Source organism: Heterodontus francisci, chromosome 29, assembly GCF_036365525.1.
Source record: "Heterodontus francisci isolate sHetFra1 chromosome 29, sHetFra1.hap1, whole genome shotgun sequence".
Classification (NCBI taxonomy): domain Eukaryota; kingdom Metazoa; phylum Chordata; class Chondrichthyes; order Heterodontiformes; family Heterodontidae; genus Heterodontus; species Heterodontus francisci.
The window spans coordinates 34,395,498-34,419,259 of NC_090399.1; the positions used below are offsets into that span (position 1 = coordinate 34,395,498).

General features: G+C 43.3%; 1 pseudogene; it reads right to left on the reverse strand.

Moving 5' to 3' along the window:
• LOC137345744 (nuclear factor 7, brain-like) overlaps nucleotides 1-23,762 on the reverse strand; it is a 61,519-nt pseudogene extending 37,757 nt beyond the window's left edge.

Below are 23,762 nucleotides of genomic sequence, written 5' to 3' on the forward strand. Positions count from 1 at the left end.
ATTATGTCAACTGATTGTTATGACTTGTTTTATTTTTTGGAGATACTTTATTGCGTCCATCTAATTTCCTTCCCCCACTGCCGTCTCTCTCTCTCTCCCTCTCTTCCCCCAATCAGATGGTGGTGTTGGTGGGGGTTGTTGGGTGATTCTGGAGATGCCAGAATTAGAGGATCGCAGAGATCTTGGAGGATTGTATGGGCTGGAGGAGGTTATAACGATAGGGAGGGATGTAGGGGTTGGAGAAGGTTACTGAGATAGGGAGAGATTGTAGTGGCTGGAGGAGGTTACTGAGATAGGGAGGAGTTGCAGGTGCTGGAGGAGGTTACAGTGATAGGGAGGAACGCAGGTCTTGAGGAGGTTACGGTGATGAGAATCAAGGCCATGGAGGGATTTGAGCATGAGGATGAGTATTTTAAAATTGAGTTGTTGTTGGACCAGGAGTGAATGTGGGTCAGTGAACACGGGGAGAGATGGCTGAATGGGACCTGCCGTGAGTTAGGACACAGAGCAGCAGGAGAGTTGGATGAGCTGAAGTTTACAGAGGGTGGAGAATGGGAGGCCAATCAGGAGAGCGTTGGATCAGTCAATTTTGGAGATGATAAAGGCATGGATGAGGACTTCATGAGGATGCAGAAGTTATAGAAAGGGAGAAACTTAGAAAAATCATCATCACTGGGGAAAAGGTAACAAGGAAAGTGGATAATGGGGATCCTGTAGATGTAGTATATCTGGACTTCCAGAAGACATTTAATAAGGTGCCGCACAAAAGGTTAATACACAAGGTAAGATCACATGGGGTTACGGGCAATTTATTAGCTTTGGATAGAGAATTGGCTTAAGCAACAGAAAACAGAGAGTTGGGATAAATGGTTCTTTTTCTGGTTGGCAAGATGTAACTAGTGGGGTGCCACAGGGTTCAGTCCTCGGGCCCCAAATATTTACAATCTACGTTAATGACGTTAAGTTTACAAATGGATATGGATAGGTTAGGTGAATGGGCCAAAAGTTGGCAGATGGAGTTTAATGTGGATAAGTGTGAGGTTATCCATTTTGGTCGGAAGAATAGAAAGGCAAATTATTATCTAAATGGAGAGAAACGTCAGAGTGCTTCAGTGCAGGGGGATCTGACTGTCCTCGTGCATGATTCACTGAAAACTAGTATGCAGGTGCAGCAGGTAATAAGGAAGGCAAATGGAATTTTGGCATTTATTGCTAAAGGAAGAGAGTATACAAGTAGGGAAGTGTTGCTGCAACTGCACAAGGCATTAGTGAGACTGGATTATTGCGTACAGTTTCGGTCCCTTTACTTGAGGAGGGATGTAGTTGCATTGGAGGCAGTTCAGAGGAGGTTCACTGGACTGATTCCAGAGATGAGGAGTTTGTCTTATGAAAACAAATTGAGCAGTTTAGGCCTTTACTCTCTAGAGATTAGAAGAATGAGAGGAGATCTAATTGAAGTATGTAAGATGATTAAGGGAATTGACAAAGTAGACTTAGAGAGGATGTTTACTCTTGTGGGGAAATCTAGAACAAGAGGTCATAGTTTTAGGATCAGGGGTAGCAGATTTAAAACAGAGATGAGGAGAAATTACTTCTCTCAAAGGGTCGTGAGTCTGTGGAATTCACTACCCCAGAGTTGGTGGATGCTGGGCCATTGAGTAAATTTAAGGAGGAGATAGACAATTTTTAAATTAGAAATGGGTTGAAGGGTTATGGAGATTGGGCAGGAAAGTGGAGTTCAGGCCGAGATGAGATCAGCCATGATCGTATTGAATGGCGGAGCAGGCTCGAGGAGCTGAATTGCCTACTCCTGCTCCTAGTTCTTATGTTCTTACGTTTATGTTCTTAAAAAGAAATATTTTTAAAAATGAGGGGGGTGATTTCTTTGGCATCCACAAAATTGACAATGAATCGGGATTCAAAATAGATGTCTAACAAATTGGACAAAATGCAGATTCAGTGGGTTCAAATCAGTCAATTTTTGCCACCATTTTCAGCAAATTACGATGATTGTGAAGACTGGGATTGTATATTGAACAGTTTCAGTTGTATCTCATCATGAATAGTTTGAAGGGACCTAGTGCAGACAATAATGCAAAAAATATGCAGGTAGTGGCTATTCTGTGGAATTTGATAGGAGCACACTGCTATGGAGTAGTGCGAGACTTGGTTTCACCAGACAAATCCAGCAGCGAATCATGCTACGGAAAGAGCTGAGTGGCAGAGAGATGAAAATTTGTTGACCGAGATCAAGGGCAGGCAGACTCTATCAGTGATTATGTTGTGCAGTTACAACACTTATTGCTAAATTACAAATACTGGGACAAATTGAATGAAAGCCAGGGTGATCGTTTCATTTGTGTCTACGGAGTGAATCCACATCGCTCAAGATTATGGGAAAAGTGAGTGAGGACCTGAGGCTAATATTTCGAGTGGCAGTGGACCTCACACTCACATGTGAAGTAACAGCGGGGAGACGAGAACTGACCCACCGCTGACGGGAGTTGAGCTGAAGCTGAGAAGATCAGACACCATAGTAAACACCATGCATGGAAAGCACAAAGGGATTTTCAGAACAAGGTGAAGAGCAGTGACAAGCAAAAATCATATTCAATGTGGAAAGAATCACCACCCTGACGTGTGTTGGTTTAAATCAGCTAGTTGCAGACGGTGCTCAAAAAACGGACACATTGAGAGAAAATGAGGAAGCCCAAGGAAAGATTCAGACACAACAGAACCAAACAATGAATCAGAGGCAAAGACAGAGTTAGTTTTTATTCATTCATGGGATGTGGGCGACGCTGGCCAGGCCAGCATTTATTGCCCATCCCTAATTGTCCTTGAGAAGGAAGTGGTGAGCTGCCTTCTTGAACCGCTGCAGTCCATTTGGAGTAGGTACACCCACAGTGCTGTTAGGAAGGGAGTTCCAGGATTTTGACCCAGCAACAGTGAAGGAATGGCGATATATTTCCAAGTCAGGATGGTGTGTGACTTGGAGGGGAACTTGCAGGTGGTGGTGTTCCCATGTATTTGCTGCCTTTGTCCTTGTAAACAAAGACATAATACAAATATAGACATTCACAAATTGGATGAAGATACATGTGGTAGTGAGAATGAGAATAACGGTACTCATCAATATGCCTATACTGTGTTGAAGTTGTACGATGTTGTAAGTTTTAACAAAGGGGTAACTTCAATAGAGATGGAGGGTAGGGTTGTTACCATGGAAGTTGATACAGGTCCAGTGTAACAATGGTACCTTTGGCCTTCTATGGAGCCAACATAGCTTTAATGACAGCTGCAAATCCAGATACTAAAACTAGAAAGGAGTGTAGGGAGAGTTATAATGAATTTTTGTCATTAAAGCTATAGCCTGGTCTGCTATACTTTCAGTCAGAGTCCTTTCCTCTGCATTAGCTTTGCGTACCCCAACAAGTGGGCGGCATAGTGGCGCAGTGGTTAGCACCACCGCCTCACAGCTCCAGCGACCTGGATTTGATTCTGGGTACTGCCTGTGCGGAGTTTGCAGGTTCTCCCTGTGACCACATGGGTTTCTGCCGGGTGCTCCGGTTTCCTCCCGCAACCAAAGACCTGCAGGTTGATAGGTAAATTGGCCATTGTAAATTGCCTCTAGTGTAGGTAGGAGAATGGTGGGGATGTGGTAGGGAATACGGGATGAATGTAGGATTAGTATAACTGGGTGGTTGTTGGACGGCACAGACTCGGTGGGCTGAAGGGCCTGTTTCAGTGCTGTATCTCTCTATGACTCGAAGTCCTATGTGTTTACCTCGCAATTTACAGCACTCTGAATGAAGGTGATCCATTTTGTGGCAATGATAACACTTTGGCTTGCGAACCTCACTTCTACCCTCAGCATCTTCCTTTCTGACCTGAGGAGGTGATCCTGGGGAATTCCCAGCTGTTCCTTCCTGTCCCCGGCTACTTGTCTTCCTTTCACTCTCCCAAATTGCACTTACTCACCAATAACCTGCTCACCGATTCTCACTTGGGGTTCTGCAGGAGCACTCAGCTTCAGACCTCATTACAGGCTTGGTTAAAACATGGACAAAAGAGCTGAATTCCAGAAGTGAGGGGAGAGCGACAGCCCTTGACATCAAGTGTGGCACCAAGGAGCCCCAGTAAACCAGAATACAATGGGAATCAGGGGGAAAATTCTCCACTGGTTGGAATCATAACTAGTACAAAGGAAAATGATTGTGGTTGTTGGAAGCCAATCATCTCAGTTCCAGGACATCACTGCTGGAGTTCCTCAGGGTAATGCCCTGGGCCCAAGCATCTTCAACTTCTTCATCAATGACCTTCCCTCCATCCTAAGGTCAGAAGTGGGATGTTTGCTGATGATTGTAGTGTTCAGTTCCATTCTCAACTCCTCAGATCCTGAGATGTCTGTGTCCACATCCAGCAAGACCTGTACAACATCCAGGCTTGGGTTGTTAAGTGACAAATACATTCACATCACACAAGAAGGAAACAATAACCATCTTCAACAAAAGAGTGTTTAACCACCTCCCCTTGTCATTTAATGTCATTGCCATTGTTCAACTCGTCACCATCAACATCCCTGGGTATTCCCATTGACCAGAAATTTAACGAAACCAGTCCCATTAATGATGTGGTTGGAAGAGCTCGTCAGAGACTTGATATTCTGCCGTGAGTGACTCACCTCCTGACTCCACAAGTCTTTTGACCACCTACAAGTCAGGAGAGTGATGAATTATTCTCCACTTGCCTGGATGGTTGCAACTCCAACAAAACTCAAAAAGCTTGAGAATGAAGATGGTCGCCAGCAGTACGTTGCTTCAGGGAGTTCCTCAGGACAGTGTTCTAAGACCAACCATCTTCCACTACTTCATTAATGATCTTGCTTCCAACATATGGTCAGAAGTGGGATGTTCGCAGATGGTTGCGGTGTTTAATCCATTCTCAATTTCTAACATAACAAAGCAGTCACACACCCAGCAAGATCTGGGCAACATCCTGGTTTGGGCTGATAAATGGCAAGTAACATTTACGGGAAACAAGTGTCGGGCAATGACCATTGCAAACAAGAAAGAGTCTAACCACCTCCTCCTGACATTCAGTGTGATTATCATTATTAAACCATCCCCATCTGCAGCCCGAGTGCTACTATAGCAGCAGCAGCGGAATTAGAATCCAGCACAATCTGTAACATCGTCGCCCGGCAGATCCCTCACACCGCCATTATCCTCAAACCATGTGACCAACCTAGTTCAAGGAGCAGTGAAGGAGAACCGGCCAGAAACAGCACCAAGCAGACCTGAAAATGAGGCTTCAACCATTTGAAGCTACAACACAGGACTGTATGTGTGCAGAACAACAGAAGTAGCAAGCTACAGACAGAGGCCAGTGATCCCCTAATCAATGGATCAGAACACCGTTCTGGTGACATCCAGTCATGACTGGGGGTGAACAATTAAACAACTAACAGTAGGTGGAGGCTCCATGAACATTCTCATCCTCAACGATAGCTGAGACCAGCGAGTGAGTGTAAAAGACAAAACTGTAGCATTCACCCCAATCTTCAAACAGAAGTGTAGGGTGGATGATCCATCTCAGCCTCCTTCTGAGGTCCCCACCATCACTGACGTCAGTCTTCAGCCATTCAGTTCAATCCACATGATATTAAGAAATGGCTGGGTGCACTGGATAGAGCAAAGGCTGTTGCCCTATAACATCTCAGCTGTAAAGCTGAAGGCCTGTACTTCAGAACTAACTTCATCTCTAGACAAGCTGTTGCAGTTCATCTACAAAACTGGCATCTACCATATAGGTATGTCCTGCCCACAAAAAGCAGGACAAATCCAATCCTTTCAATTACAGCCCCAGCAGCCTACTCTCAATCATTAGCAAAGTGATGGACGGTGTCATTGACAATGCTATCAAACACCGTTGTCATGATATGCAAAGTGCCTTTAAGGCTGTAAGAGATCAATACTTCTTCAAGGCAGCCAGCTTTAGATGCAACCAGAAGGTGCATATTGGTTGCCCTGGATGCAGCCACACAGAGAGGGAGAACAGAACATACAATATTGCCATTTAACTTTGAAAAAATTGGCTTTGCAGAGACAGTTGATACAGACACAGACTGTTCTGGCACATGAAGGAAAGAGAAGAGCTCTCTCAGTCTATTTGAACCTTATTTATTATTCCCTTTCAGAATTCTGAAAAGTCAAGCCAGATTAATTTTTAAAAATAGCTATTTGTCGATCTATTGTGTTCATCGCTGGAAAGAAAAAGAATTTGATGCTTCAACTACTGAACTGTAATTGCTGAACTCCTACCGTCAGATTCTTCAGGCCTTGAAAGACTTCAAGCAACCTTGGACTGTTCCACATTGGAAGATTCCACTTAGTCAGGAGCGTAAATCCACAAAGACTTTATTGTTATTCTATTTTATTTTTCGGGCAGAACATTAAACACCAAACTTCTGATAGTTCGGGTATATGTATACAAATGCAGAAGTTAGATTCTTTAAATAAGTTATAAGGTCTTTAGATATTGGTTTATCATAGTAGTGTTTAAGATTTTAGTTTTTTTTTCAAATAAACGGTTAATTTGTTGATATATAAGTTACCTGGTTTGATTTACCTTATTCGAGGGTTATTCGGTTGTTAAATTCGACGGCTGCTTTCTTTGATTTGGAAAGCTTAAAGGTATATGTTATGCAACATGTGGGATGTAAGGACAGAATTGACAGTGCATTGCTCCCACCACAATCATAAGATCATAAGAACTAGGAGCAGGAGTAGGCCGTCCGGCCCCTTGAGCCTGCTCCACCATTCAATAAGATCATGGCTGATCTTTTCGTGGACTCAGATCCACTTACCCGCGCTCCCACCGTATCCCTTAATTCCTTTATTGTTCAAAAAGATATCTACCTTAGCTTTAAAGACGTTTACTGAAGAAGCGTCAACTACTTCACTGGGCAAGGAATTCCATAGATTAACAACCCTCTGGGTGAAGAAGTTCCTTCTTAATTCAGTCCTAAACCTGCTCCCTCTAATCTTGAGGCTATGCCCTCTTGTCCTAGCTTCACCTGCCAGTGGAAACATGCTCTCTACTTGTATCTTATCTATTCCCTTCATAATTTTATATGTTTCTATAAGATCCCCCCTCATTCTTCTGAACTCCAATGAATATAATCCCAATCTACTCAGTCTCTCCTCATAAGCCAACCCCCTCAACTCCGGAATCAACCTAGTGAACCTCCTCTGCACCCTCTCCAGTGTCAGTATATCCTTTCTCAAGTAAGGAGATCAAAACTGCACACAGTAGTCCAGGTGCGGCCTCACCAGTACCCGATACAGCTGCAACATAACCTCTCTGCTTTTAAACTCAATCCCTTTAGCAATGAAGGACAAAATTCCATTTGCCTTCCTAATTACTTGCTGTACCTGCAGACCAACCTTCTGCGATTCATGCACAAGGACACCCAGGTCCCTCTGCATAGCAGCATGCTGCAACTTTTTACCATTCAAGTAATAATCCTTTTTCCTGTTACTCCTACCGAAATGAATGACTTCACATTTATTAACATTGTATTCCATCTGCCAGACCTTTGCCCACTCACTCAGTGTATCTATGTTCCTCTGCAAAGTTTCACAGTCATCTGCACACTTTGCTCTGCCACTCATCTTAGTGTCATCTGCAAACTTTGACACCCTACACATGGTCCCCAACTCCAAATCATCTATATAAATTGTAAATAATTGCGGTCCCAACACCGATCCCTGAGGCACACCACTAGTGACTGATTGCCAACCAGAATAGCACTCATTTATCCCCACTCTCTGCTTCCTGTTAGTCAACCAATCCTCTATCCATGCTAATACTTTACTCCTGACGCCATGCATCCTTATCTTATGCAGCAGCCTCTTGTGTGGCACCTTGTCGAAGGCCTTTTGGAAATCTAGGTACACCACATCCACTGGGTCCCCATAGTACACCTTGCTCGTAATGTCATCATAGAATTCCAAAAGATTTGTCAAGCATGACCTGCCCTTCATGAACCCATGCTGCGTCTGCCCAACGGGACAATTTCTATCGAGATGCCCTGCTATTTCTTCCTTGATAATAGACTCGAGCATCTTCCCCACTACAGAGGTTAAGCTAATCGGTCTATAATTCCCCATCTTTTGTCTACCTCCCTTTTTAAACAGTGGCGTCACATCTGCTGTTTTCCAATCTGCTGTGACTACCCCAGAGTCCAGCGAATTTTGGAAAATTACCGCCAGCGCACCTGCTATTTCTCCCGCCATCTCTTTTAGTACCCTGGGATGCATTCCATCAGGGCCAGGAGACTTATCAATCCTTAGCTCCATTAGCTTGCCCAACACTACCTCTTCCGTAATAATGATTGTTCCCAGGTCCTCACCTACGTTCGTCTCTTTGTTAATTACTGGCATGTTATTAATGTCCTCCACTGAGAAGACCGATACAAAATACCTGTTCAATGCCTCGGCCATTTCATCATATCCCATAACTAAATTCCCCTTCTCATCCTCTAAAGGACCAACGTTTACTTTAGCCACTCTTTTTCGTTTTATATATTTATAGAAACTTTTGCTATCTGTCTTTATATTCTGTGCTAATTATTTCTCATGTTCCATCTTACTTTTCTTTATAGCTCTTTTTGTAGCTTTCTGTTGACCTTTAAAGTTTTCCCAATCTTCTAGTTTCATGCTGCTTTTGGCCACTTTGTATGCCTTCTCTTTCAATTTGATAGCCTCCCTTATTTCCTTAGACACCCATGGCAGATTACCCCTTTTCTTCCAGTCCTTCCTTTTCACTGGAATATACTTTTGCTGAGCACTTTGAAAAATTGCATTGCAAGTCCTCCACTGCTCGTCAACTGTCCCACTGTAAAATCTTTGATTCCAGTCTACTTTAGCCAAGTCCTCCCTCATTCTATTGTAGTCCCCCTTGTTCAAGCGCAGGACCCTGGTATTGGATTTTATCTTCACACTCTCCATCTGTATTCTAAATTCAACCATACTGTGATCACTCCTTCCAAGAGGATCCCTAACTATGAGGTCATTAATTATTCCTGTCTCATTACACAGGACTAGATCTAGGATAGCTTGCTCCCTCGTCGGTTCCATTACATACTGTTCAAGAAAACTATCACGGATACACTCAACAAACTCCTCCTCAAGGCTACCTTGACTGAGCTGGTTCGACCAATCTACATGTAGATTAAAATCCCCCATGATATTTGCCGTACCATTTTTACAGGCATATATTTTGATTTGGGGGCTGTGTTTTGAGCGGTTGTGCCACAATATTATTAATTGGAGGCTTGTTCGTGGTCAAATCATATTTTAATTAAATGGCTTACGTCTGGAATCAGAATCAGACTAATTTGGAGGGCTCATGTTTGGAATGATATTAATAGTTCATTTATGGGATAACGTATAAATTGGAGTCTTGCATCGGGCATCATATAAATTGCTCTCGCGGCTGGGATCATATCATTTGGAAATTTAATTGTTTTGATCTAAATCTAATGCCAATTACAAAGAAATACAAGGAACCAGGTCTCTTGTGTAATAAGGTACAGTCTACACCATAGTAATGGCATTAGCGGTTGCAGTAGAATTTTTGGGAAAGCAGAGTGTTTCCCTGAGTGACTTGATAACTTTAACTAAGAACAAATTAAAAGAATTGGCAGCAAAATTGTGTTTAGAATTGAAATTAGGTGCCAAATAAGCAGAGATAATTAACATAATAGACCAACATCTGGGGAGAGGAGGAGGAAGAGGAAGATGGAGGAGGAAGAATATGAGGAACACGAAAGCAGCAGGTCAGAGAGCGATGCAGTGGTATTGGCTCGGATACAGTTAAAAATGAAAAAAAAACTTGAGGCAGAAAAAGAATTAAGGAAACTTGAAGATCAGAGAGAAAGTGAAAGAGAGGAGTGGGAATTTAAGTTAAAAGAGATGGAATTAAAACAAAGGGTTAGTCTTAAATCCAGGGAAAATTCAGGTCAGGAAAAAAGCTGAATTCAGCTCAGTACCCTGCGAAACATTGTTTACATTTATACAGGCTCTTCCTAAGTTTGAGGAAAGACACGGCAGAAGAATTTTTCATATCTTTTGAAAAAAATAGCCAAACAGATGAAAAGGCCAAAAGAAAGCTGGACATTGCTTTTGCAAAGCAGGTTCGGAGGCAGAGCTCATGAAGTTTATGCCATATTTCCTGAAGAGGCTTCTGCAGATTATGAGATGGCAAAAAAAATGCTATTCTTGCTGCGTATGAGTTAGTCCCTGAAGCTTACCGTCAGAGGTTTCGGAACTTATGGAGATTGGCTGGTCAAACATATTTAGAATTTGAGAGGGTGAAGCAAATTACTTTTGACCATTGGATATGGGCATTAAAAAATGGAAACCACATTTGAGAACTTTCAAGAATTGATTCTCTTAGAAAAGTTTAAAAACTCCATTCCATCAATAGGGAGAACTCAAAGATAACCTGAAAGTTTTGAAAGCTAGGCAAGCAGCAGAGATTGCTGATGATTTTGAGCTTTTGTCCGCCACCCCCACAAACCCGAGAAGGATACAAAATGGGAGAGTGAAAGGAAGGCAAGTAGCCAGGGACAAGAAGGAACAGCTGGGAACGCCCCAGGATCACCTCCTCAGGTCAGAAAGGAAGGTGCTAAGGGTAAAAGTGAGGTTCACAAGCTAAAGTGTTATCATTGCCACAAAACGGGTCACCTTCATTCAGAGTGCTGAAAATTGCGAGGTAAACTCATAGGACTTGTTGGGGTACGCAAAGCTAGTGCAGAGGAAAAGACTCTGACTGAGAGTATGGCAGACCAGTCTGTAGCTTTAATGACAGCTGTGAAACCAGATACTAAAACTAAAAAGGAGTGTAGTGAGAGTTATAATGAATGTTTGTCGAAGGGGAGAGTAACTCCATATCCTGTAAGTGAGGCAGGAAAACCTATCATTATACTCAGGGACACAGTGGCAGCCCAAATACACTTGCTGGGAAAAGATATAAGGTTTTCACCAGAGAGTGCCTTGAACGCGAAAGTTTTAGTTAATTGAATTGACGGGGTGTATATACCCGTACCTTTATATGTCTTCTTTTCTTTCTTTCTTTTGGGCCTCCTTATCTCGAGAGACAATGGATACGCGCCTGGAGGTGGTCAGTGGTTTGTGAAGCAGCGCCTGGAGTGGCTATAAAGGCCAATTCTGGAGTGACAGGCTCTTCCACAGGTGCTGCAGAGAAATTTGTTTGTTGGGGCTGTTGCACAGTTGGCTCTCCCCTTGCGCCTCTGTCTTTTTTCCTGCCAACTACTAAGTCTCTTCGACTCGCCACAATTTAGCCCTGTCTTTATGGCTGCCCGCCAGCTCTGGCGAATGCTGGCAACTGACTCCCACGACTTATGATCAATGTCACACGATTTCATGTCGCGTTTGCAGACGTCTTTATAACGGAGACATGGACGGCCGGTGGGTCTGATACCAGTGGCGAGCTCGCTGTACAATGTGTCTTTGGGGATCCTGCCATCTTTATATAAAGTATGCCTAAAGAGCGACTTAATATCTGGGATAGTAACTGTAGGTGTTGTCCACAGTTTGCCAGTAAAGGGAATTGATCTACTCCGAGGAAATGATTTGGCTGGACCAAAAGTATCAGTTTCTCCTATAATTACAGAGGAACCAAGTGAAATTGAAGAAACTGAACAATTGCAGGAACAAGTTTCGGGAATATTTCCTGTGTGTGTAGTCACCCGAGCAAAGACTAAATAGGATCCATTGTCAGAGGTAAAATGGGCAAAACAAACAGATAGCCAAGTATCTGAAACTTTATTTGGGGATTTAGATAATCCAAATGAGATGTTTACAGATCATCTATTATTGCAGCACAGCAAGCTGATCCAGAGATATACCGAATGGCACACATGGCTCTGTCAGAAGCTAAGGTGAACGGAGTTCCGGAAGGCTATTAATTGTCAAACGGGGATTTGAGGAGAAAATGGAGACGACCCCATAGACCTGCCGATGCAGACTGGACAGTTGTTGAACAGATAGCGTTACCACCTAAATATCGCCAAAGATTTTTCAGGTTAGCACACGACATTCCTTTTGCAGGACATATGGAAATTTGGAAGACCAAATCATGCATAAGCCAACATTATTACTGGCCAGGTCTTACAAACGATGAGACACAATTTTGTAAGACATGCCATACCTGTCAAATGGTGGTAAAACCTCAACCTACCATAAAACCGGCACCACCAGCTCCTATACCAGTGATTGAGGAGCCATTTAGCAGGGTGTTAGACTGTAGGACCCTTGCCAGAAACAAAAGCGGGGCATCAATGCATACTTACTATCATGGATATGGCTACTCAATTTCCAGAGGCTATTCCTTTGAGGACAATTACTGCTAGATCACTCATAGAAAAGTTAACCCAATTCTTTACAAGATATGGGTTACCACTTGAAGTTCAATCAGATCAAGGTTCTAATTTCATGTCTAGGATATTTCAAAAAATCATGGACAATTTGGGGATTAGACAGTTGAAATCTTCAGCATATCAGCCACAGACACAGGGAGCTTTAGAAAGATTTCACCAGACTCTCAAACATACTGTCACGAATATCCACATGACTGGGATAAAGGACTAGACTTTCTTTTATTTGTCAGCAGAGACTCACCGAATGAGTCTACAGGCTTCAGTGCTTTCAGTGGTTTACAGACACGAAGTAAGAATTCCGCTAAAACTTTTAAAAGCCAGATTCTTGGAACAAAAGAATGAATCTTAGATACTAGACTATGTATCTGTGTTCCAGGAAAGGCTCACAAAAGCTTGCAGTGTAGCTTCGGGACAACTTAAAGCATCCCAAGCCAATATGAAAAAATGGGCAGACAAGAATGCAAAAGCCCATGATTTTTAACTAGTGGATGAAACATTGGTGTTGTTACCATTACAGGGAGAACCATTAAAAAGCATGGTTCAGTGGCCCATAAAGAGTGATCAAAAGAATGGGTAAGGTAGATTATTTGATTGACACCCCTGATCGCTAGAAGAACCGATTGTGTCACATCAATATGCTAAAGCAATATTATCACAGGGAGGAGGCAGTACAGGTATGTCAGGTAATCGGGACTGTTGAGAAGGAAAAGGATCGTGAGGATGAGGCAGGAGCAGTCCTAGGAAATTCTCAGAATGAACCTCTAACTATCAGATCAGCAAATACAGAATGTCGAGGAAAATTAGATAATATGCGTTTGCATTTAGAGGGAAAACAGTGTGAAGACCTAACCAGGCTTTTCACAATGTCTCAAAGTGTTTGTCGGGATAAGCAGGAATGTACAACCTGAGCGACACATGATGTGGGCATAAGTAGAACCATTCCTTTAAAACAACATCCTTGCTGCTTAGGACCAGACAAACAGGCCCAAGCGGTCATGCCATAACACCATTTACTCACCTGATCACTGAGGCTCAGTGTGCAATCTGAGAAGATCGTTCAGCATAAGACCTCATTACAGCCTTGGACCACACATGGACAAAACACCTGAATTTCAGAGGTGAGCAGAGAATGGCTCAACATCAAGGCAGCATTTGACCAAATGTGGCATCAAGGAACCTGAGCAAAACGGAATGGGAATCGGGGGAAAACTCCCTGCTGGCTGGAGTCATACCGAGCACAAAGGAAGCTGGTTATTGGAGGAGGTCAATCATCTCAGCTCCAGGATGTCACTGCAGGAGTTCCTCAGGGCAGTGTCCTCAGCCCAACCAGCTTCAGTGACCTTCCCTCCATCACAAGCTGAAAAGTGGGGATGTTCGCTAAAGATTGAACTGTCTTCAGTTCCATTCACAATTTCTCAGATAATGAAGCAGTTCATGCCTGCACGCAGCAAGTCCTAGACAACATTCAGGCTTGAGCTGATAAGTGGTAAGTAACATTCGAACAAGGCAAGTGCCAGGCAATCACTGTGCCACAGAAGCGAGTCTAAGCACCTCCACTTGGTATTCAATGTCATTACCAAAACTGAATCCCCCAACATTAAAATTCCAGGGGTGACCAGAAACTTAACTGGTTCAGCCACTGTGACTACAAGAGAAGCTTGGAGGCTAGGTATTCTTCAGTAACTGAATCACCTCCTGACTTCTCAAAGCCTGACCAACACCGACATGACATAAGTCAGGATTGTGATGGAATACTCTCCAATCGCCTGGATGGCTACAGCAACACTTAACAAGTTCAACACCATCCAGGACAAAGCAGTCGCTTGATCAAACACCAGCACCTTATAAATTTACTGTCTTCATCACTATGGCTGCAATGTGTACAGTCTACCAGACACACTACAGCAACTTGCCAAGACTCCTTTGACAGCACCTCCCAAACCTGCTGAAAGACAAGGTCTGCAGGTACATGGGAACAGCACCACCTCTGAGTTCCCCTCCAACCCACCCAACATTCTGAACTGGAAATATATCACTGTTCCTACATATCACAGTCAAAATCCTGGAACTCATTTCTTACCAGATGCATTGGGAGAATATCTTTCCCACACGGATTGCAGCAGTTCAAGACAGCGGCTCACCACCACCTTCTCCAGGGGAATTAGGGATGGATAATAAATGCTGGTTTTTCCAGTGAAATCCACATCCCAAAATGAATAAATAAAAAATAAAAATGTGTTTGTTCATCTATTGTGCTTCTTGTTTTTAATATTGTAAATTAATTTGGCTTTAACCTTTCCCATTCTCTTGTCCTCTTTCACGATTGACCTTTTTGCCTCCACCTCTCATTTTCGATCCCCATTCTTTACTACTTTCTAACCATCTTATTTTGTCCTTAACATTTCTCCCATTGTCTCTCTTATTTTTCTCTTCATTGGTGAATTATTATTTCTGTCATTCCTTTTCCTCTTCTCATCTTCATTCTACTGATCTTTGGACTGGTTTCTTTCTTTCTCCCTCTCAGACCTTTTTAGCTGATTATTTCTTACTTACCTTTTCCACCCGTCATTTCCCATTTTTTTATTTCCCTATTTAACTCCACATCTCTCTCATTTTAAACCTTAATTCCTCATCTTTCATTTTGTATTTACCATGTTTCATCTCTTCAATCCCAATTTTTCCTCTCCATATAATCTCTTCAGTTGGTTTTCTTAATTGTAATTTAATTTTACTTTTGTTTATTTCCCATTTTACTCCTTCCAGTTGCTCTCATTTTCTCCTGACCTTTTACTATTCTGAACTGATTTATTTGTTTCTATTTATCTTTTCTTTGCTCAATTCCTTTCCCTGTTTCACATTTCAATCTCTTTTCTCTTTATCTACTCCCTAATTTTTCTACATTCTTTTCCTCATATTCATTCTATTTCCCTTTGAACATTTCAGTTGCTCATTTTTTTATTAACCTGTCTCTTCTCATCTCCCACACTTTCCTCTGTACTTTTTGTCTCCATCACATTATTCTTGTTTCTCTGTTTCTCGCTTCCTCACATCTCACTTTTCCATTTCCCTTTATTAGTTCCTGCTTAACTTTTCCTCTTGATTCCCTCATTTTTCCACTAACCTTTTCTCTCCTTCATATCTCTCATTTTTACCTCAAACAGATACACAACATGATGGGATTGGCACGATCACATTTACACACTCCTTAATCTGACACAATTGGGAGCTCTCTGAAATGTTCACCATGATTGGGACATTACCAGACGAGGTCAACTCCTCAGAGAAGTGCAGACAGTGTCCATACAAAGATTGTCAGCAAATTCCCCCTGAAGCAGTGGGACTAATATCACTACCTCTCAGGTGGGCATTTCCTCCAGAACCCAAAGATACACTTGTAAATTTCTCCATGAACCAACCTCCCAAAATTACCCACAGCCATTCTATTTCTAGGCCCCAGAGATTAGTCTTCAATTAAATTCTGCTTCTCCGGAGACTGGGTCGTGCACCTGGGATCACAATTCAAAAAAAAAAATTATTTTCAGCATTCCCTGCAGTCTAAGAAAAGGAATCAAAGGAAGACCAGTAAGTTCAAGTGGGTTTTTTTGATACAGGAGCTGATGAAGGGATGTTCTGCTGCTGATGGGTGAAACAGACCCAAGGGCAGTGTTGGTGCCATTAGAGGGAATCCTCCTCACACTCATGAAGTGCCAGAGACTGGATTCTTTATCAGTCAGATGAAGCTTTCCATGGATATGGAGATGTCATCTCATTACTTCAGAGGGACTGTGCTTTGTGTCCCCAATCTGACCCAGCATTAACAGGAATGGTGACTAAGGGAGTTAGAAGTTACCACTTGTGTCTCCAAAGAGTTATGGGTGATGTAAAAGAGGAGAAAATGATCTGTATAAATTTCCCCTCTGATCCAGCGTTGGCCTCTGTACCATTAGCCTCTGGAGAGGAAACATCACAATAAATGGAATTGAAACAAATTGGATGTTCGAAACAATGAGAGAGATTCACTGTCAGCCCATCAAATGGGACCAAACCCACTCCAGAAGCAGCAGTGGGAAAGGAAATGTAAGTGGGAAATGTTGATCCTCCTGCTCAGTCCATGGCCCAGCACATTAGTGCTTCAGTTATTCCAGATTAGCACCTTCCTTCCTTCTTTTCCTCCTTCCTTTCTGTTGGGTCAAATGTCATATAATTCTGATCTTCCCAATGATCAATACTTCAATGTTATTTATCTGTGTCCAGTTTGGTTTCCAATCCAATTTGTAACAGGCCTCGTAAGTGTTAAGTGGGCGGCACAGTGGCGCAGTGGTTAGCACTGCAGCCTCACAGCTCCAGGGACCCGGGTTCGATTCTGGGTGCTGCCTCTATGGAGTTTGTAAGTTCTCCCTGTGACCATGTGGGTTTTCGCCGGGTGCTCCGGTTTCCGCCCACAGCCAAAGGCTTGTAGGTGATAGGTAAATTGTCCATTGTAAATTGGCCCTAGTGTAAGTAGGTTGTAAGGAATATGGGATTACTATATTAGTATAATACAGTAATACTGGGTTAGTATAAATGGGTGGTTGTTGGTTGGCACAGACTCGGTGGGCTGAAGGGCCTGTTTCAGTGCTGTATCTCAAAATAAATAAATAATCTAATATTGACTGTTACTCTTCTTGATTTGCAGCCAATCTGGATTAATTGTAACCAACAAGCATTTCAAACACATGTATCTGGTATGAACACACCATGATCTGAGGATCTTTACTTTGTTCAGAATCCAGTTCCTCAAAGTTTTACATTTTCTGAGTCTTTCCTTCACCGTCTCTTGGGTCGAGTGACTGACTGTCTTTTACAGCAGAGCTGCTGTTATCTCCCTCCGCAGGGGAATTCCAGCATTTCTCCATCTACCACAGCACAGCAACAGGTGTGGGAGGATAGATGTTGCTGAGTGTGACTGCACATGTCCTACCTCTTTGACGTCACTGTGATGGAAATCACACCTGCCAAATGGAAATGTATTCATTTTGTCACATGGAACACTGCTTGAAATGTTTTTACTGGACATTGCAAATAATTTTTATAAGAACAGAAATGAACAGCTGAAAACATGGTTGCACATTTGTATTCTGAGAAGACAAAGACTAGCTGAGAAACAGCTGAATAGAGAGTCAATGGGAGTGCTCCTTGATTCAATTGACAAGATTGATCTTGGCAATAGTGGTGATCAACATCCTTTGACTTTGAAAGAGACAAAACTCCACCCCCCCACCGAGTATGTCTGAAAGCCTTTGAAATCCAACAACCCTCCAAGAAGTTTGTGTTTCAAATAAAGAGATTGTCACATGACCTAACTGCTGATAACACTGGGGCTTTTGAATTGTGCCTCACAGAAAGAAAAGGAGACTGCAATTCTAATTCTCAGAAGACATCTCTCTCCCTCTCCAGCAAAGTCTGAGGAAAATCACAGGGGCAGCTTCTCTGCTTCAAGACTACAGACAAAGCCTCTCTTCGGCCTTCTGGTACCAGAGAAGCAAGCTTAGAATTGTGCGCCTGGCAAAAGTATAGGGGAGAATGCAGATATGGATCCTGCTACCTCTTGCGTGCAAAGCAAATGCTCTACCATTTGAGCTAACTCCCTGGTCTCTGCTGGCACCTTACCCGAGCATGCTTCACAGGAGCCCCTCAGTATCCACCTCCATGTTGCTCTGTGACCAGCAGTGAAATCCTGCTTCAGGTTGACCCGCTGCCTGAACACATTAAAGTACAGCCCACGTATGAAAACCTCAGAGAGGTAATTCTCCTTGAAGAATTTAAAAACTCTCTCCCACTCTTTATAAAGACCCATGTGGAGGAACAAAGTGCACATGCCAAGGCAAGCCACAGTTCTGGCTGATGGGTTTGCTCCAATACCCAAGTGAAAACCTTTTCCTTTCACCCCCACAAATCTGAAAAAGGACAAAGTGTAGGAAGGTGATAGGAGCCCAAGCTGTCCTGGGAGGGAAAGAAAAGCAATATACACAGGGGGCCCTCCTCAAGCCAAAAGAGATAGTGCTAAAAGAAAGAGTGAGAGCTGGAGACCTGTGTGCTTCCATTGTAATAGGGCAGGTCACCTCAGAGCTGACTGTTGGAAACTATGGGGAAGCCTGTAGGGCACACCCGCTCAGTGCAGGAGAAGGGACCCTGATGGAAAATGCAGCAGAGAAGGCTGTGGCTTTAACTGGAGAAGCAGAAAGACCCAAAAAAAAATACTGCTGCACGAGCAGGAAAATGTAATAAGATCCCTGAAATTTATCAGGATTGTGTGTCTGGAGAGAGAGTAACCCCATACCTCTTGAGTGGAACAAGCAAACCCATATTTATCCTCAGGGGTGAAGGTGGTAGCTTACCCAATAGTGAAAAGAGAGACCAAAGGAGGTAGGAGAGACAGGTCAGTGGCAGGGGATGGTCCCCTGCATTCCCCGTGAATGTCTTGAGACTTGACCAAACTAGCTCTCCCAGAGGAGGCTGAATTGGCACTGCAGACAGATAACCATGCTGACTGTCTGAAACTTTCTTTGGAAAGTTAGAGGACCCAGGGAATGGATTAAATGAACCTTCCCTAGTTGAGGCTCAGTGACACGACCCAGTATTAAGAGAGTTAGCACAGGCTGTCCAAACTGAAATTGAAGCAGAGGGAGTCCATGATTGTTACTATGTAAAAGAATGAGGTACTGATAAGGAAATGGAGTTCTTCTTACAGATCTGAGGATAAAAATAGTGGACAGTGGTTCACCAGTTAGTGGTGCCACAGAGGGACTGGAGAGAAATATTAAGAATGGCTGTACATATCGGTATACGAAAAGACCAAAGCCCGCATAAGACAGCAGTTTGACTGGCCAAAACTCCAACAATGTGGTGGAGTATGGTAGGAGTTGCCACATGTGCCAGAGCAGCATTGGTGAATTGTGAGGGAGCCCTGCTGAGAACAAAAGGGGACAGACAGGCACAGGTCTGGCAGAGAGTTAGAGAGAGAGGGGACAAAGAGGACAGGTTAAAGGAGGTCCGGGAGCATTCACAAATGCAAAGACCTACTGTCCAAAATGTTGGAAATATTAGACCCCACATCCTCCTATGTAAATACAGACCACAGAAACACTTTACTAGGACAGTGAACAGCATTTGCAGAAACCTGCAGGGGCAAAGAAAGTCAAGAGGGCAGAGAAATGGTGAGGGCGATGCCTCACCAAGTCGAAGTGCCACAGGAGTGTGCAGTAGAATCTGGACAAATACCAGTAAGCAGGAATGTCCCAGAGGACACAGGGGAGATTAGCAAGAACTCCTCCCCCACAGTCTGGAGAAAAGGGAAACAATGCCCTGAAGTTAACAGCACTTGCATGACTCACCAGAAGACAAAGTGAGGTCAGAGTAGATCCACCCACTGCAGACTCACAGGATCAGAACTCAAGCCCAAACCTAATCAAATCCAACAATCTCCCTGTAAACCCCAATAAAATCAAAGGCACCCTCAACAATTATGGAAATTTGCAGGCAGCAAGCTCCCCCAAAAAACAACATGTTTATTGGAATGCCCATTCCCAGATTACAAACTGATACTAAAGAAACTTTAAACCCACTGGGCAACACCTAACCATCTCAGACCCACTTCAAGTGAAAAAGGCAGTTTAAAGCAATGCTGCTTCAAAGAAAAGACACCATTTGAAACTTGTTTTACTGTGCATTTTTTTTAAAGTTATTTGCAAAGAGCAGAACTGAACAGTTGAAAATATGGCTGCATATTTGCATTCTAAGACAAGGACTAGCTGAGAGACAGTTGAATAGAGAGACAATGGGAGTGTTCCTTGATTCAATTAGCAAGATTGGTCTTGGCTATAGTGGTGATCAACATTTTGTAGCAGCTAAACTCCACAATCCCTCACCCCCCTGCACCGAGTATGTCTGAAAGACTTTGAAATCCAACAACCCTCCAAGAAGTTGCTGTTTCAAACAAACAGATGGTCGCATGATCTACCTGCTGGTAAGACTGGGGCTTTTGAATTTTTTTCCCAGATTAATAAATGACCTCAACAACATGGTTGTTAAAATTAAAATAAAGAAGTAGGGTTTGTTATCATTCAAACTCGGGAACAGGATTAACTTCACAATGCATGCATATAGATATACAAGGAAAGGTTAAAAGCATAAAAAGGCAAGGACATTTACTAAATAGAACTATAAACTCACAGGAATTTCAGTCAAAATTAGAGTCCTTCTTTAATTATCAAAAAGTCCAAACAAACCGGAGATTACCGACTGAAAACGCCGAAGGCTGCGTTTGCTGACAACACAACCATTAGGTGGCACAATACTTGCACATGCACAAATGCAGCCTCTTCAACTGGAATGTCAATGTCTGCGACGTTCAGGCAGCTGCCAGGATTACAGATGGCGCTGCTCAATTTATCACAGGAAATGCTTGTGCCTAGATCATTCCAATAAACTAACCTTATATTAATTTGGATAGAAGCCCAGTAATATACTACTTTGTAGATATAGGATATTAAATATCACACTCAGATCCATATAATATTCCAGTAAGCCTATTAAATGCAAAAGGAATTTTGTGCTTGAATTTCCATTGTAAGATAGTGAATAGTCACCCCTATCGAAAATCGGGCAGAGTATAAAATGTGCTGCCAACTCATTATCGTACTTTGTTGATATGACTTACCAGGACTAATTTCACCCAAACAAAGCGACTAGCTCCCACCCCACCAGTCGTGCCCCCCTCCCTCGGTAACTGGTTTTCTCCCCCTTCTCCCCACCAGCCCTTCCCCCTCGCTCAGCCACTTGGCGGAGGGTGGGGAGCAAGTGGCCAGAGAGCTGGGTGGTGCGAAGCGAGGGACAATTGACCAGGGGACTGGGGTGGGCAGTGAGATTTGGAGCTAATGGCTGAGGGGAGGAAGCATCGAGGCCTGAAGCGAGTTTCCGATGGGGCAAGAGTGGGGCGGCAGCGAGTGACAGTGATCAAGCTCCAGCCTCAAAGTCTCCCATTCAGCCAAATGAGTGGTTGGATACCCGATAATGCTTTAGTACGCATGCACAAAGATGGACCAGGCACGGATACGCAATGACGTTGTCGCTGCGCGATGCTGTCATCCCGCGTAAGCGCCACTTTTTCCTGGTAAGATGTAGCTGCGCATGTGTGCGTTTTGGCGCACTCTGATGACATCATCAGGTTGCTGCGTTGTCAGGAATCACTTAGATTTCCTAATGATGGAGCTGCTGTTGGACATACCTCTTCTCTATCAAATTCCTTCTTCGAAGGTAAATAGAGGTAGCTTAATTTTCTGAAGTCACGTTTTCTTAGATGGAGAGGAAAGCTGGCAGAAAACAAGGTTGCTTCTTGCACTATGTCATTTTAATCTTCTTGTAGGAAAGATCCCAGAGAGGAGTGTAGAGCGAGGTAGGCAGCTGACCTAATCTTCTGAACAGGGCAGCTGTGGTTTTCAAACAAGCTGTACTCTCAAGTGCTGCAGTTTCAAATCCAGGCAGGTTGGAAAGGGTGGCTCCTGGACAAGTCATACTACATGATCTCCTTCCTCCATTTTAACAAGGGGAACACAACTAAAACTTAACATGCTGTATACAATGGCAGTTGACAACAATACCTAAGTGTACAAAATACAATTTACAGTTGGTTCTCTCCTATATGTGATAACTACTCAGTAATTTATTTCACGAGCACGTGCAAAATGGCTGCCTCATTGTAGGAAAACCTGCATTGATATTACACCTTTTATAACCTTGAGACTTCCCAAAGCACCAAGTGTAGTCACTGTTGTCATGTAGACATTGGTATGTGTAACAGCCACAACACACACTAAGTGACTGCAGATTACAAACCTTTCTGGACACGGGCAGATCAGACCAACTTACTTCAGTGTGTGCAATCAACAATCCTTGTTTCTGCAACACATCTTTCAAAGAGACCACCTTCTGGTTTAGTGAGTTAAGAAAGCAACTCCTTTATTCTGCAAGGGAGACAGGAAGGAAGTGTAATGAGCTGTGCTACCTGGATACCAGACTAGTTCTGTAAAGTTACTAAATAGAAGAGAAGCCAGAATTACCCCATGATAAAGTATACAGGAGACCCCAGTCCACCTTCATGTACTGACTGACTTGTACATTTCCACCATTCCCCCCATCACCATTCTCACCTTTGAGAAGGGATCCCATACCTTGCATGTTGTGATGAATTCAATTCTGTCTCTAAATTTGTGCTGCTTGTGAAGTTTCGAGTCCCTGCACACCGGGCAGATGAACATCCCGTCCGTCTCACAAATCAGGGTCAGTTTTTCTTGGTGTTCCTGGCACAGATGCCTCTCCTCCTCAGTCACCTCCTGCGGACCGGTCAGCTTGTGAATGTTGTCCACCATATTCCTCAACACACGGTTCGGCTGCAGGGTCAGCTCTGCAGCATCATCACCACTCTGGGGGCAACAGATAGAACCTCCCTGCACCTTCCTGCAGGACACAATACAGGAGCAGCAGAAATTACACTCACAGTCCACTAGTCGAGGATCAACAAATAATCCGAGGCAAAGGGGACAGATGAGGGCTTCTCCATAACTCCCATTCTCTGCACTGCAAGACTGGACAGTTACTAATATTAACCCAGCAGACCTTCCCCTCCTTTAACAAACTGTGCACTCAGCAGAGGAATGAATCAGGTACATTCCCCCCACCCGAATGTGTTTTACTGGATCCCTTTCCATCTAATTGAGTTTAATTCATTCCCCAATGCTGCAAAGTTGGGTTGCCTGGTAAAGTGGATCTCTAAACTCAGCTCCAACGATGATTGACAGATGTAGCAACTTCCCCATTAAACCTGTCAGTGTCTTCTACTGGAACCCTGTTGAAAGGGCCAATGGTCCCAATCTCTCAAGTACTGTCACCATCCAGGGAAGTGGAGAGTATTCCATCATAATCCTGACTCATGCCATGTCGGTGTTGGAAAGGCTTTGAGGAGTCAGGATATGATTCAGTTACTGAAGAACCCCCAGATTCTGAGCTGCTCTTGTAGCCACAGTATTTATGTGTCTGGTCCAGTTCAGTTTATGATCAATGGTGACCACTGGAATTTTGATGGTGGGGGATTCAGTGATAGTAATGACATTGAATGCCAAAGAGAGGTGCTTAGACTCTCTCTTCTGTGGCATAGTGATTGTCTGGCACTTTTCTGGTTCGAATATTAGTTACCAGTTATTCGCTCAAGCCTGAATGCTGCCGAGATCTTTTTGAATGCAGGCATGGACTGCTTCAT